Source organism: Pollachius pollachius (genome assembly GCF_949987615.1).
Source record: "Pollachius pollachius genome assembly, chromosome: 12".
NCBI lineage: Eukaryota > Metazoa > Chordata > Actinopteri > Gadiformes > Gadidae > Pollachius > Pollachius pollachius.
The window spans coordinates 4,581,032-4,596,156 of NC_136945.1; the positions used below are offsets into that span (position 1 = coordinate 4,581,032).

Here is a 15,125-nt window from a genome sequence, read left to right on the forward strand (position 1 = left end):
AGGTTTTGTTAAAAAATTATCTATCTCCTAAAATATTTTCATAGTATACTTTTTTTATAGTATAAAATAAAACAAAAGGTTTGTTTTAAAATGAAGGGATTATCGGACAATGGGAGCAGCACCTCATTTGCCCTCTTCTGCGGACTAATGACATGTGTAACCTACAAGAAATGTCATCCGAACAATAGCAAGTAGGATAATCTCAACTGGTGCTAAGGCCAAGAGGCGCTTTAAGGGGATGGGGGGGGGGGGGGGGGGGGGGGGGGGGTCAGTGCGTGTGTGTGTGTGTGTGTGTGTGTGTGTGTGTTTGTAGGGGGGTGTTACTTGGTGAATACATGGGCTGTGCCTAATCAAGGGCTAGCAGAAATCCTCACAAATGAAGGGGGGGGGGGGGGGGAGTCTCTTGGGAGTCTCTTGGGTGACTCATTTAGAGGCTTTGAAGGAAGCTTTTTTCCCTCCCTTGCTCCAGTAACAAAACAAGCCTTCTGCCTAGACACAAAGAAAGGTATTCGTTCTCCTTTCTGTCTGTATGTTCCCACCGTGCACCACCACGATTGGCCCAGACCTCATAGGGGGTTCTGTACCCACTGTCCTGGTCCAGCGAGCCCACATCAATTCGAGACACGGTACACCCCCCCCCCCCCCCCCCCCCCTCTACATTTCCTATGGAGAGATTACTGGGCTTTTCCATTGTTCCACTGGCTGAGTCCCCAACAGCACGCCACTCCTTTCCTTCCTTGTGTATTCTCATAAAAGTGTGAAATTCGTCATTTTTTTTCAAAGTCCCACAACGGCCAAAAAAATGAAGAGCTGTTTGTGATATTTCATTAGGAGTGATTCTTCTTATTCTTCTTTTTACTTTTCTTTGTTTTTCTTTTTGATTCGCAAGCATTTTTTGAAAATCTGGCTCGGGAGAGACAGATCAGGGGATAGCATAATTTGATTACTCAGAAAAATATATAAATGTGTAAAGATGCTATCCGACAATTTAATCTTGAATATTTACTCAAATATTCAATTGTGTTACGAAACCACAAACTCATTTCGGTTGGGTCATGAATAAAAAAACAATACACGTGTGTAATCAAATTGCAGTGCTGCATCTTAAAGTTTAACGTTTATTAGTCACCACAACATATTACTATATTCTATAGGCATAGTAGCTTTGCCTTTGCCAATTCACGCCTGCTCAGTAGCCTACACACACAAGTTCAAACTAACAAGGTTCTCTTTATTCCTGGAGAGATTTGAACTGCGTTAACGGTCACTCTGGACAGGCGTGGTGGAGCGCCAGAGGTCGCCAGAGAGCACTCTTCCATTGGACGGCGGATATTTGCTCAGCGAGGGACGGAGGGAGATTCGTCTGGTGGATGAATTGGCTGAGGGTGGCAGGAGGATAGGAGGCGGGGTGTGTGTTTGTGTATGTGTGTATTTGTGTACAGATGGGACTGTGTACGGCAAGGTTATGTCGACAAGGCATCGTTCTTTACCCGAAATCAACAGACCATTTAAGCGCACAGCTTTAGTTCTTTTTTTCGGAAGACTTGTGACATTGAAACAGAGTTATTGGATGTATTTTTCTACTCGCCGGTGACGAGGAAGCACCCGCTTCTTACAATAAGTGGAGTTGACTGTGTCTGTGTCCATACACAGCGGCAGGCTGCCAACAAAGGAAATAAGGTGAGAGATATTTCAACCTGTTTGCTTTTTTGAATAGAACAACATTGATATGGTCCTGATCGGAATTGTGTGTCGAGCGGCTTTGGCTCACCTGCTCCAGGGCGCACCATTTGTAACTATCTGGAGTGGGGTTAGTGGGTCGCCCGGCCGGACTTTGTTATCGGCATTGGACAATAATAGTTGCGTTGTGCCTTCTGTTAGTGTAGCCGGCTACAGTGTATATAGTTGTGTTTTGGGTGATCAGTAGGCTAGACGTGTAGTCCACAAGTGTAACGCAAATTGTCCAAATATGCTAGGTTTTATGCATATTGTTAATTTTTAATAAGGCTCCGCTTGTCATTCAAATAATCTTATGATTGGCTAAAAAAGTTAAATGGATTTTTTTGAGGAGTGCACTACGTGATATGACAATGTGTTTTTCGTGTTGGACAGTCAAGTAATGTCCCATGATTGCGATTTTATGTGATGTTTGAATTAAATTGTGGAGCGTGTAACAGCGTGGAAAGCTGAATGCTTTTCATGTGGAGATACGGTCAGACGCCCTCTAGTAGGATGACAGAAATGCAGACCGCTTTTTGATGCTCTTGGTTTCTGCTCCGCAGCCTGTGTGAATATCCTGTTTCCTGGCCTCAAGAAACAATGGGAGAGAGGGCAGGCATGTGACATCCTGCATGGGTCTTGTGTCACTCTTGACCATAAACATAGGGGTTGAAGAACTAGGCCAGACTCGATCTCGTTCACACCAGACCAGAAAACAAACAAAAGGGGTTTCCCCAGTATATAAAGTATGTACAAACAACTTGTGGCTGGAGTAAATCTCTTGTCAGGTGTAATTTTTTCCTTGTAAATTGGGATGGCAAAGCAAAGCTGGATTCTAAACAATCTTTGCCAATGAATTTGTCATAGAACAATAAGAAAAGTATTTGGTATGTGGTTTAATCACTGACTCACAGTCACTGACTCACTCACCCACTCACTTAGAAACACAAAGTGACGCATGTATAAAATTGCAAAGGCAGCGGGACATTGTCCTGTACTTAGTCTGGGACGTTCATTCGCTTTAATGGGGTCAGCGCTTTCAATTCAATCAAACTATCAATTGTCAGAGAACATTCCAACGCTGTTTGGGTAGCCAGTAGAGGCAGATGTTCGCTATCAATCAATGTGAATCCATTCACTCTATAACCATAACATTAATTTAGAAAATATCAACAACATGCTTCCGTTTCCAAGCTGTGGTACTAGCAGAGAGATTACGAGGCCTCCTGACAACCTGTGAACGGCCATCCTCATATGTTCCCACTCCCATGTCGTCCCTTGCTTTGTCCTTAAACAAAAAGTCAAATAAGCATTTTTCGTGTGTGTGTGTGTTTGTGTTTTACTAATTTCTTTACTAAGTGTCCTCAATGCAAAAGAAGATCGGCAGTCATATGATACTTCGCCAGAAACGAGTGTACCTGCTAGGCAGGTTTGGACAGCAGGATATACCTCTGCACAGACCACAGGTGAAACTCTTTATCAAGTACAAAGAGAGCACATACAAAGATAGGACGACGATTATTCTCTTTGTTCACCCGTCGGTTTTTATATAGTCTACACGTGACTTAAAAATAGACCTACAAAAGCATTTTGCTGTTTTCTGATAAAGCGTTCTTGGTTGTTTTTTGGTTAGACCGTTTGACTGGAGCAATGGCAAATTGTCGTTCAATAGTTGTTTGTGGGTCAACTGTAGTTGATGGGCTTAGCAGCTGCATCAATCAATGCAGTTCCTCATTCTGAAGCGGGGCATCTAAGGTAAAGGGTGTTAAAGATAAAGAATAAAACAGCCCAGACAGATTGCAGTACCCGCCATCAAAGTATCACAGCGCAATAAGGGTGTTTCCAAAGATGACATCCAGGTCTGTCAGATATTAAGCAATAGAGTAGGTACAGACGGTGCTGCGTATGGAATAATCAGTATTTGTTGTTGAGGGGGATGATGGGGGAAAGGGGGTCAATGTTATGACCATCAACTGGACTGCCGGTTCATCGGATGGCTCTAATTCGGCCCTTGATTGATCCATTGGGGATAGGCGTGTGGTGAAAGCAAGGTTCATAACGCCGCAAGTCATGTCAACAGGAATCTGCTCCTCGTTGGCTGTGGAGCCCAGGCCGTCCATCTCCCAGCCTGTTCCTTCTCTCACGACCGTCTTTGTTCTCTCAGACAGGATGTCCTGCATGAAAACAGTCTGTACCTTACATTTTTCACAGCGCATGCTACACAGTGTTGCAGACATATTCTGCGATATCCCACGGCCATGGTGTGCACTTTGGAGGATTTACTCTGGATTTGGATTTGGAAAGCCCCAGAAATTGCAACTTCCATGAATACATGTTTTGTAGTGGAGGTCCGTTATACAATACAAAAAACATGCTGGTTTAACGAGTTCAGAGTTATCATACTATATAATTAAGGCATGGTTCTGAACATTTCTCTGTATTTTATGACTAATTCAATTCAGTTTTGGGTCGGATTGCAAGGTTGCATTGACCCTGTTATTTGTGTGACAGATTTCAATATTCAAATACCTATTTTGGTTCTTTGGTTGCCCATAGCAGCATTTATATTCAACGCTGACCAGTGCATTTGAGTAACAAATTCCCTGGGATGCGCACTCTCATTCGGTCTGAGGAGGCTCTCCAAGCAATTCCTTTGGGACACTGTTTCCATTTCATTTAAGACCAAAGAGACTGTATTAAGCCACTGCAATATACTTCAGTCTTTTAATAGACAGAGAGGCAATCCCAGGCAGTTCGTAACACACACACACACACTCTTGATTTATGTACAGTAGGCCATCGATTGGGCCCACTTCATAGTGGTGTAGTCGTAGTAGTAGTAGTAGAAGTAGTGCTCTCAGGGGGATTGTGTAAAATACAGCCGGGGATGTCTTTGTTTACATACAGAACGGCAACTTGGAAATTGTAAAGCTCCTCATTATTCTTTAGTGAGTAGACTTTGTTTATTTTGTCATTCGAAAAACCTACCAATCCAGCCAAGCATTGGTTTCAGGCCCTGTGTGTTATCTCGTACAGGTGAAATGGTCGTTGGCAGTGGGTTCCGGTGTCTGTTGCTCTGTGAGCCAGGAGCTGTGATGTCTCCCAAAGCAAAACAGCTGTCTGTACTGTACTCTGTACTGTGTTGTTTCCATACATCTCTATCTGCTATATTAATCCCAGTCTGGTTCCGAGTGGACCCATTGCTCCCTTAGTGGTTCCCATTGCTCCAGGCTTTTGTTGTTGTTGTTGTTGTGGAGGGAGAGACATGAACCTGTGCCGGCCTGCTGTGGTTCCCTGTAGATAAACAACACCATAGCCTTAGGCACATCTCATAGGAGGGCACTGCCCTCTCTGGTCTTGTTCTCAGACAAGCAGAGTATAGCTCTGAGGCAGGGAAAATGGAAATAGCAACAATACAAAGCCCTCTGACATCTATTTCTCTCTCTCCCTGTCTTCCTAGCTCTCTGTCTATCTCTCTCTCTTTCAGCTCTGGGTTTTGTGTGTGGGTGTGCATAGTGTTTTTTGTTATAAGTGGGGTCTTTGCTTTGGGGTTTGTAGAATCGGGGGGGGGGGGATGGATAGAGAGTGATTCTTCCTGTAATCATGCTGCTTCTCTCAACCCATTCACCGCTCTCTGACTTTCTCGGCAACACACACACACACACACACACACACACACACACAGCACCCGTAGAGTCAGTACTCTGGGTAATTATTATTGAGAGGGAGGGGGTGTTGGAGATACTAAATGGTAATGGCCAATAAGAGACTCCGAACGGGAGTGGGAAGCGCTCATCAACGGATGGAGCGGGAGTGGAGGGCCTAGCCCTGTCATTATCACCCCTGTCAGGGGCCAATGAAGACGTACACAATATCGAGTGTGGAGGAGCCCTTCGTGCTCCCTGAACACATGTACCCCAAGGCCGCACGCCGACCCGGGTCAATAAATGCTCACCGCTAAAGGTCCCGCGCGACTCCTTCACACGGAAGCTCCCCGCAGGGGGGGGGAGGGGGACAAGGGAGAGGGAGGGAGGATGGAGAGGAGAGGTCCTGTCCATATATACACCTCCTTTCTTCTCAAGCCAGAATAACGGTTTGTTTTCTTGCCGTGCTGATCGTATGTTGGGGGATCTGTAGTATCTCTCCCTCTCTCTCTCTCTCGCTCTCTCTCTGAGAAGCTTAGGATTTAGTGTTAATAGTGTCACATGAGCCTCTTCCTTTACCGGGTTAATCCGACCTCCCCCTTCCACCCTTCACTCAAACCTACCCCACCACTACTGAGCTAATACATAACCCCCCCCCCCCCCCCCCCCCCCTTGCTCGCACATACATGGGCTCCTTCACCTGACCATGGCAATCGGCCTATAAACTCCTCAGTTGCGCTGCAGTGAAGAGTCACCTTGCAGCCTCCCAGGATGGTGAGCGTGTGTGTGGGGAGGGGTGGTCATTATCACCTGGCCGGTGATCCAGAACAGAGGGGAGCCCTCCTGCTGTTGGGCCCAGCCAAACCCCTCCCAGAGCAGGGAGATGGAGACAGGACCTTACTGTGGGGGAGGAGGGGATGCACAGAGCCTGGCAGTCTCCCAGTGGGTGGACAGTGACAGGCGGCCTGGGAGTGGACAGGCGGGGTGGTCTGGTCCTTTGATGATACAGTAGGAAGCAGGGAGTCTGTTAAGGGCTAAACGGTCTTAAATTCAATGGGGATATTCGTCATAAGAGCGATTGTTATTTTTAATTACACACTGTTCATAGGCTGCTTCCTGTATGGGCTGAGCACAGGGGATATCCTATGAGCAGGAGTGTTTGCCGTAGCCTTTCACCCAGTACAGTCCATTGTTGTGAGTACAACCCCATACACACGGCCTGCATAGTAGCCACTGCCACGTTCACAGAGGCTGGGGCCCTGGTGGGCATTTATAAAGACAACAACTAAAGATAGCCATCAGCAACATTCGCAGCCTCTCACATGCTTTCCATGCCCTGGGGGCCGTCGTATCGCGCTAGTGGATGATAAACCGATGATTGTGGGCCGGCGTTAACATGACCTGGATACTGAGAGAAAGGGGATACAGTGGCAACATGCGCCGTGCACCCCTAAGCAGGCACCCTTCCAGGTTGTGACAGGTGTAGGCCACCCTGGGTTGTAAGGGAATACCGGTAAGGTAATATGGCAAGCTTAGTGCACAGGCCAGGGCTGCGTCGTCTTTTAGAGAAAGATTATTAGATTGAAGGGCTTGGGTTTAGACTTTGTACTCTGAGGTGTGAATTTAAGCGCTGAGGTGCAGTTAAGCCATTACCTCTCGCTAAAAAGAGATAGCATTGTTAATGTTGCGGGGGATTTAAACTGAACTTTATTACAGTTATCACTGCAGCAGTGGTAAAGCATTGGCTCTTGCGGGCCAATCGTTTAAATTCCAATTCAAGCTTCATTTCCGCTCTCAGACACGCATTGTGAGAAACGGAGTGGGGTTTCAGACCACCATGGAGGGACACACATTTGTCAGGTGGATTCACGTATGTCTCCGTACAACAATAATCTAAACAACAACATTTCATAGAACAAGGGTCTGTTAGGAACAGCAGTCCTAAATTAGTGTTGTGATTGGGCATGTATGTTTTCATTGGCCAGTGAGAGCCGTAGCAGGGATCCTATTAGGTAGTTAGTCAATTAGATTGGCTGCGATAAGCCAGAGGGTCCCATGATGTCATCATCACTAATCACAACCCCCCAAACCCGCTAATTAGTCATTATATCCTCATAATGGCTTCCGCTGTTGCTGCAGTGATGCAGTACATGCTTAGTAGTTTTGACTATTCATTTATAAAGGACACACGCTACAGACACATCAATATTACGTTGAGTCGCCGATACCAAGCTACCAAGCTATTAACCTTTGAATACCACACGCATTCGCAAATGGGTATTAGTCTGGATCCTTTGATTTCCGAAGAGTGTTATTAATGGGCACAGACCAAAAAGCCATTCGATAGACCTGCAACAAAGTCATTGTATCAAACCCGGCCCATATTTGACAAACGGTTGTGATTGGCAAGACCCGGGCCAGTTCTTCTGGAAATGTGTCTGAACAGGAGGGGGGCCAGACGCATCTGCCAGAGCAAATAAAACGAGCTCGCAGATTCATCTGGTTCCCAGGAGTACATACCAGTATTGATTTTATTATTTTTTTCATCTGAAAGTTAAATAGCCACCCATAACCAAAGGCTCGGAATTCGCCAGATAGACAATATTAGCAGGACTAACAGAAAGTGCTTGTGTGGCACAGTTATTGTAAACCGGTGAATATCGGCACATCAGTGGCCAATATATCTGTGAATAAGAACAAATGGTCAAATCAGTGTTTTTCGAAGGGTAGGTTTGTCCCATCCCCTGTGCTGTCTGGGCCTCCTTCCCTGTATGTTCCCATAGGGTTTCAGCAGGGCTGTGACACTAGACTCTTGCCTTGCCATGGGTTAATAAATATTTAACAATGGCCGCAGCACTAAACACGATGTTTCGGTTCATGGTTCCAAAACATTCAATTGGTTATTGTGATTTTGACTGATGACTATCACACTATGCGTTACCGTATAAATATGGTAACGCATAGTAATATTTAGGGTGGCTTTGTGCTGCCGCCGCTGTGCTCTGCGGTGTTGTCATACAGACGCTGATCCTTATCCCTGCCTCAGAGGGTTTCCTTGGCACATATTCAACACGGAAATTGGACGTAATGTGTTTATGTCGTCTGTGCTACCGGCTTGTAATTTGTCCATATTTATAGATATATGGCCAATGTCATGTCAGCCACATTGGCCGGTCCTGAAACAAACAATGGAATCAGCATGGGGGGGTTGAACATAGTGCCAACCAAACCAAAAAAAAGGAAAGGTTACGACAGATTTCAGAGCGATATGCTCCACTTTATGGATCCTGCTGCGTTCCATTTGTCTCCCAGTCAAAGCGCGTTCTTAATGAAGACATTAAACTATGATGCATGAACCAGAAAACCAACACTTTGAGGTCACGCTATTCGTATTTTTGCCATCCATTCAGGTCTCTTTCATTTCCCCCCTAAAGGCTCATTACCGATGATCTGTGTTGCTGCTTCTTCCCCATCACTCCCTCCCTCCCCCCCTCACTCTCTCTCTCCCTCTCTTTCTCACATCATCTCATTCTCTCTCGTCCTTTGTCTCTCTCTGCTGCCCTGTGGTGCTGCTAAAGCCAAGCCATTCATATTCAGGCATTCTCTTGTTGATGATATTCAACACCAGTGGCCCGGGCCTACTGTCTCTTCTGGCCTTCTGGTGGTGGTGGAACAGCCTCCACCACTGATCCGGGCGTCCTCCGTCCCCCCAGGGAGGCTGGGCGGGTGGGTGGGGGTGGAGGGGCATATTCTGACACGGCAGACTGCATGCGGGCCAACACGGTGGCCTCTGTTACTACCCCCCCCCCCCCTTGCTGTCCTCCACCTCCCCCCTCTTCAGAGCATCTGGTTTACACACACACACACACACACACACACACACACACACACACACACACACACACACACACACACACACACACACACACACACACAGATAGCCATGGCCTCTCACAGCTCCAGCGTTGGTCTCAGTGCTGTCCTGTATCACAAATAAAGGGCGCCCCAAATCCTGAGCCACAATCGGGACAAGTCAATGGGTCCAGTGGTGGCCGACTAAGCCCCTCAAGGTCTCTTCCCCCACCCCCTTTAGCCTCTTTCATACTGCAGTAGCCCCCCGACCCCTGGCAGGCCACACAAAGCAGAGCCTGACTGTATATTACCACCCAAAATGAGAAAGGAAAAAGCTTTGTGTGTCTCTCCATTCACTCGGCGGCACAGAGCTTCATCACATGGCTGTAATTGGCTGTGATTGAGACGCCTTGTGGTTTTAGCTTAAGCTGATATGGTTGCGCCTAAAGTCGATTTTATTCCAAAATGGATGGATGATTGTCTCACAGTAACAGAGGGGGATGTTAGTCCTCGGGATAGACGGCTCCTGGAGGCGGGAGCGTGTTTCAATATTGATCAAGCTGTCGCAGTGGGGGGTACCAGCCACAAGTTATTTAGGGTCAGCGTGAAGGAGCTGATGGTGGCAGCAGACACAAGGGTTATGTTGACCAAACAGGCTGGAGCGAGGAGAGAATGTACCCAATGTACTGCTGGAGTTCATTCACCCTCAGGTTTTCTGAAATGCTTTTAACCAGCACCATGTATAATTAATGGATACAAAACCGTCCCCTGGGTGTGCTGCTGTTAGACAGGGACTGTATACATTCCAGCTGACAGTCCCAGAATGTACAGTGGGGCAAAGACCAGGTCCACTATGGCAGCTCACCACTAGATCACTGGAATAGGGATGTGCACATTGAACCGTGTGTGTGTGTATTAATATGAATGTGTTTTATATATGTGAATATCAATGTGAGTGTGTGTTTCAGTGTGTGTGTGTGTGTGTGTGTGTGTTTGGATGTGAATATGAGCGTGTGTGTGTTCATGCGTGTACGCCCGGCCGCGGTGCCAGCCAGGTGTATGGTGCGGTGAGCGTGGTGCTTGGCCTGTCAGCTGTGCGTACCATGGAGGCCAATAGCCTGTCATCTGCAGACCTGCGCTGGATGACAGCTGTTTCCCCGGCCCGCATTCAGCCCCACAGGAGGCCTTCCCCCTTTTTAGTCAATTAATCTGCCACTTACTGTACGGGGTGATTGCCATCCATATGAAACAAGCCCAAGGGGAGGGGGGGGGGGGGGGGGGAGGGAGCGAGAGAGCGAGAGAGTGAGAGAGCGAGAGAGCGAGAGAGAGAGAGAGAGAGAATCTTGGCAGCAGGGGCTGTTCATGACACGGCCCATCTAGTATCATCCGCAGAGAACCGGGCTGTTAGGGGACCACGCAGACCTCAGAGAGGGTTAAATTGGCACCCGCAGCCTTTCTCATTCGTCTATCTTTTTTTTCTAGGCCACGCCTGAGTGTGTCAAACACGCCCGGTTTTGCATGTTCAATGAGAGGCACACAGTAGGAGAGAAGAGGCCTGGGTGGGTATGGTATTAAAGAGGGGAATTGCAGATAGGCCAGTAATGACACATTTGAGACTTCGCGAGGTAAATGCATTGGCTAAGTGCTCTGCTATTGTGCCAAGAAATATGGATGGTAGAAGTTCTCCATCTGCTGGCCGTGAATAAGAGCTGCAGCAAATCAGAACGACGGGAACATAATAGCAGAGTTGACAAGCGCCACAATCGATGTGTGCTGCCTAACTTGGAATGTACCTCGATGCATTATTGCGTCTTAGGGTAGCAAAAAATGTGAAACAACACGTTGTTCAGGATGTAAGCTGCACAGTCATCAGTATGTTTGACACATTTGAGTTGGGCTTGGCAGACTGGAGCCTGAGGTCATGCTGTTTACGGCTGTGGTGCCAGGCTGGGGACAGAGACGGAGAGCTCAGAGTGGTTCCACTGCAATTTCCTTGACAAGTGGCAGCGAAATGTTTTTTCTAGAGAACAATTAATGTTACATTTACAAAAAATATTTAGAAAAGCTTGTGTAGGCTACTAGGCTCTCTATTTGCCTTCAAATTGCTTCAGGTAAACAGATCCTGTTTTGAACTCATTTAGCATTAGCAATTCAATTTGGCCTTTTAATGATGACATGCTAAATTTGGAACCAGTACAACAGTGGTTTTTAAAATCCAATCATGTGGCGATTTGGAATGAATATTGCTCTCTGAGCATTTGTTCCAACCATCGCAACCACTAACTGAATCTTAGCGGCACACGCGCGTGTAGGGGATAAAGAATTACTTGTGCCCGACACATCTGCTGTCGTCACGGCTGATGTCACTCAGGACAGCTGTGTCCCGGCGTACACGTGCCTCTCGTCTTTGTCCTAATTGATTCTGTTCACCAACGGTCTCGGCTGCGCGGCCGGTCTAAATATGGATGCCAAATGAAATTGAACCTCCAGAAATTGATTCATCCACTTCCTGCGGTGACTGATGTGAATGTTATAGCATTAGTGCCGGGTGATGTTGCCATATCCATTTGCTGAATGCTTTTTGATAAAATGATACCACAAACATGCATGGTTGTTTGCACTTCAGATCGACGAGTGTGTCCAATGAGATGTCTGCAATTTATTTTGCGCTAAACCTGTATGTCATTCATCCCTGTACTACAAAGCTCATTTTCAAAATGTGATCTGCACAAGGTTCTAGGCACAAGGTCATTCAAGGCAGAGTTTTCTCAAACCGTGGGTCGGGGCCCCATCACTGGGCCATGGTGCACGAGCTCCTGGGACTACAAAAAGAAAAAATATGTGCATTTGACAAATCCCATTTCCCATCCCTCTGAAGACTGATTGAACCAAAGTTCTATATATATATTATTATTAACCTATGTAATTGAGAAAGCTGGTGTAAGGCTCCATAGAGAAATAACCGTTTCATACAGTACATGACTCAAAGTCTAAAAGGAATCAACACATAAATACATTTGCATAATGTATGTTAATTGCTCATGGTTTCATTTCCAAATCTTCTGCAGCTGCAAATGTTCAAAAGAGACCATCCTAGTCACACAGGAAAAGTAGTCGTACAGCAAAAGCTGTCACCTTTGAGGCTGTGTGATGATGCTTCGCAGAAGCAGGGCCAAGTCTGACACCCACACACACACACACCCACCCACACACTCACCAGCTCTCCAGACCTCAGTTTCTCTGAACTCGCAGCTAAAGGTCCTGGATTCGATCCCCCAATGATTACAACCTATTTATTATAGACCAGCTAATGTCATTTATCTGAATTCAGTTCACTGTAATTAGCTTTGGATTAAAGTGTCTCTACCTACTGATTTATTTGTAAATTAACATGGTATGTTTAGTGAAAGCAGAGGTCCCTCTGCTTCTCCCCCTGTTTGCCGACTGTTGTTGTCAAGGATTCCAGGAAACTGTTTGTGTGTTTGATGGGTCACACAAACAAACAGCAGGAGATAGCTTCCAGATGACACGCAGCGCCCTGTAGACGCACAGGGCAGCCCTCTAAGCCCTGCACGTATTTTGTCTTGTCTTGTCTCGCTCGTTTTACTGAGAAAGAGTGAGTTTTACTGAGAAAGCACCCCAGGACGCTTATGCAATGCAAACATATAGGGATATTTACTGGAGGCAAAAGGGGCTTCCCGTAGAAAAGGTCAGTGGGTGTGGTAATGTTGCTCTCACCAAGAATTATCCCCAGTCACATATATCACCTGTCCCTATGCAAAGGTGAGCAATTATTATTTTCCACAGTAGTTAACTTGAGCCGGAAATTACAACCTAGCTGCTAAGAAAATGACTGATGGGCCGTCCCCCCAGGCAAGATGAACATTGTATGATGCCGAGATACAGCAATAAAAAGTAATAAAGGGGATTTAATCATTCCGAGGCTATACTATTTGCTTTCTTAATGAAAAACTCTAGAAAACATTCTAAGAATATATTAACCCCCCCCTCCCCCCTCCTAAATAAAAACAAACAAACACACCAAAAAAAAAATGGCAACGGCAAGCAAATTTCCACCAAAGCACTAAAATAAATTCAACCACTACAACGGTTTGTGGGCGAGAATGAGTCACACCCAGCCAGTCCTCCCTGGTCACCCTGGGTGTTGATGATGTTTGTATACAAGAGGGACTCAGTGAGTTCCCTGTATGCTCCGGTCCTGGTCCCTTGAACTGCACTGCATCCACTGAGGCTGCGTGATGATGCTTTGCAGAAGCAGGGCCAAGTCTGACACCCACACACACACACACCCACCCACACACACACCAGCTCTCCAGACCTCCAGTTTCTCTGGGAAAATGACCTCATCTGAAAGTCACAGTGGAACGTTCTGTTTTTTTTCTTTGGTCTTTGCCATTAAAACACAAGCACACAACAGCCTCCAGTGAGAGGCTGTGGTGCTCAGAGAAGGCACAGCAGAGGAGGGCTGTGTTCACTCACAAGGGCCGAGGTGGGGGAAGCACATTGGAGCCCTTTTACACAAGCATCACTGGTCATCACCTCTCTGCTAAACGGTGGGCAATCCGAGCTTCAAGGTGCAGCTTCAGTTTCCGTCGGTCGGCGATCGGTAGGAAGGCTGGCGAGCAGAGGGCAGAAGGCACTGCCGGCCCTGGCAATGCGCATCATGTCTGGGGTGGAAGACCTGGTGGCGTCGAGCGGCCAGCTAGCCTGGTCCCTGGCCCAGCAGAGCCTGAAGAGGTGGTACCAGCGGGGGGTGGTCGCCCCTTGCCGACAGCTGATGGACGCCTGGCTCCAGGTCGGAGGATGCTACCAGGTGGGGCCGACGCTAAACCAATTGATCAGAGATGAGGATGAGGATTGCTTGCTTGTTGGGGTTGGATGGGGGTGGGGGGTGGTTGTGATTTGTTTGACTGACCGCGACGATTGGTACCTGCTCGTTGCCAGATGTGTTGTGTTGTTTTTTTTTTAAAGTTCGAAATATTCATGTAGTTTGGATTCCCTGAGACTTTCCCCTTTCAACTCAAGTTGAGGTTGACAATGTGTGATTTAGTGCTGACTCGGTCAGCACTAAGGGCAGGTGTGGGTGCACGTGTGGGTATCTGTGTGTATTTTTAACAAGGGTCTGAGAGCACATATGGAGCTGATTAGAGAGAGCCGTGTCCGACCGTTTGATCTCAAGTGTCCGGCTGGAAGTGGCCTTTGAAATGCCGCTCACTGTGGAAGACCTGATCAGTTTTCCGGTCCAGTTGTTTTAGGTTGTTTATTTTCCATTCTGGTGAAGGTTCTCGGTTTCAAGCCCGATGTTCACAGTCTACCTGTTTAAGGCATCTTGCTCAATGACGCCTACATGCAGAGGTTAGACTTGTCATGTATCACAAAAGGTTGTCTCACACTATTTCCCAGAATCCCTCTGTGGCTGTTTTTCTTTATGTACCTACAAATCATCCGCTTTTGAACGCTTTCTGTCTTTAGCCTCTGGTGACGGTAATGTGAGAATTAATCATAGAACCCAAAATGTTGGTTGGGATGGGGGCTGGGGAGGTGGAAGGGGAGGTTTAGCTGAAGGGTTTGTGGTTTGCCTATAGGCCGGGTCCCCCTGACCCCTCTGTGGGTCAAAGAGAAGGCTGGGGGGAGGTCAGGGGTGTGTGTGTGTGTGTGTGTGGGGGGGGGGTCATGTGAAGGTGGTAGCATCAGAGAAGCCAGTCAAGTAATGGTGAGAGATTTTCAGGGAAAGGGCAGGACCTCCCCAATCATGGTCAGGACATAGCGTTGACCTCCCTCTTTTAACACCATGACCTGCTCTCCAAGGAAGCCCTGCACTCTTCAAACCACGGCTGGGCCCAGCGATGGCGCTTCACTTCTAGAGCCAGTGGGCCAGATCACCACTAT

The 15,125-nt window shown here is 47.1% G+C and overlaps 1 protein-coding gene across 5 annotated transcripts in view; it reads left to right on the forward strand.

Moving 5' to 3' along the window:
* The first annotated feature begins 1,458 nt into the window (after positions 1 to 1,458).
* frmd4ba (FERM domain containing 4Ba) overlaps positions 1,459 to 15,125 on the forward strand; it is a 40,319-nt gene continuing 26,652 nt past the window's right edge. For all 5 annotated transcript variants that reach the window (XR_013812294.1, XM_079748164.1, XM_079748161.1 and 2 more), the window contains exon 1: positions 1,459 to 1,680. The gene's annotated coding sequence lies outside the window, so the exon portion shown is untranslated. The remainder of the gene's footprint in view (positions 1,681 to 15,125) is intronic.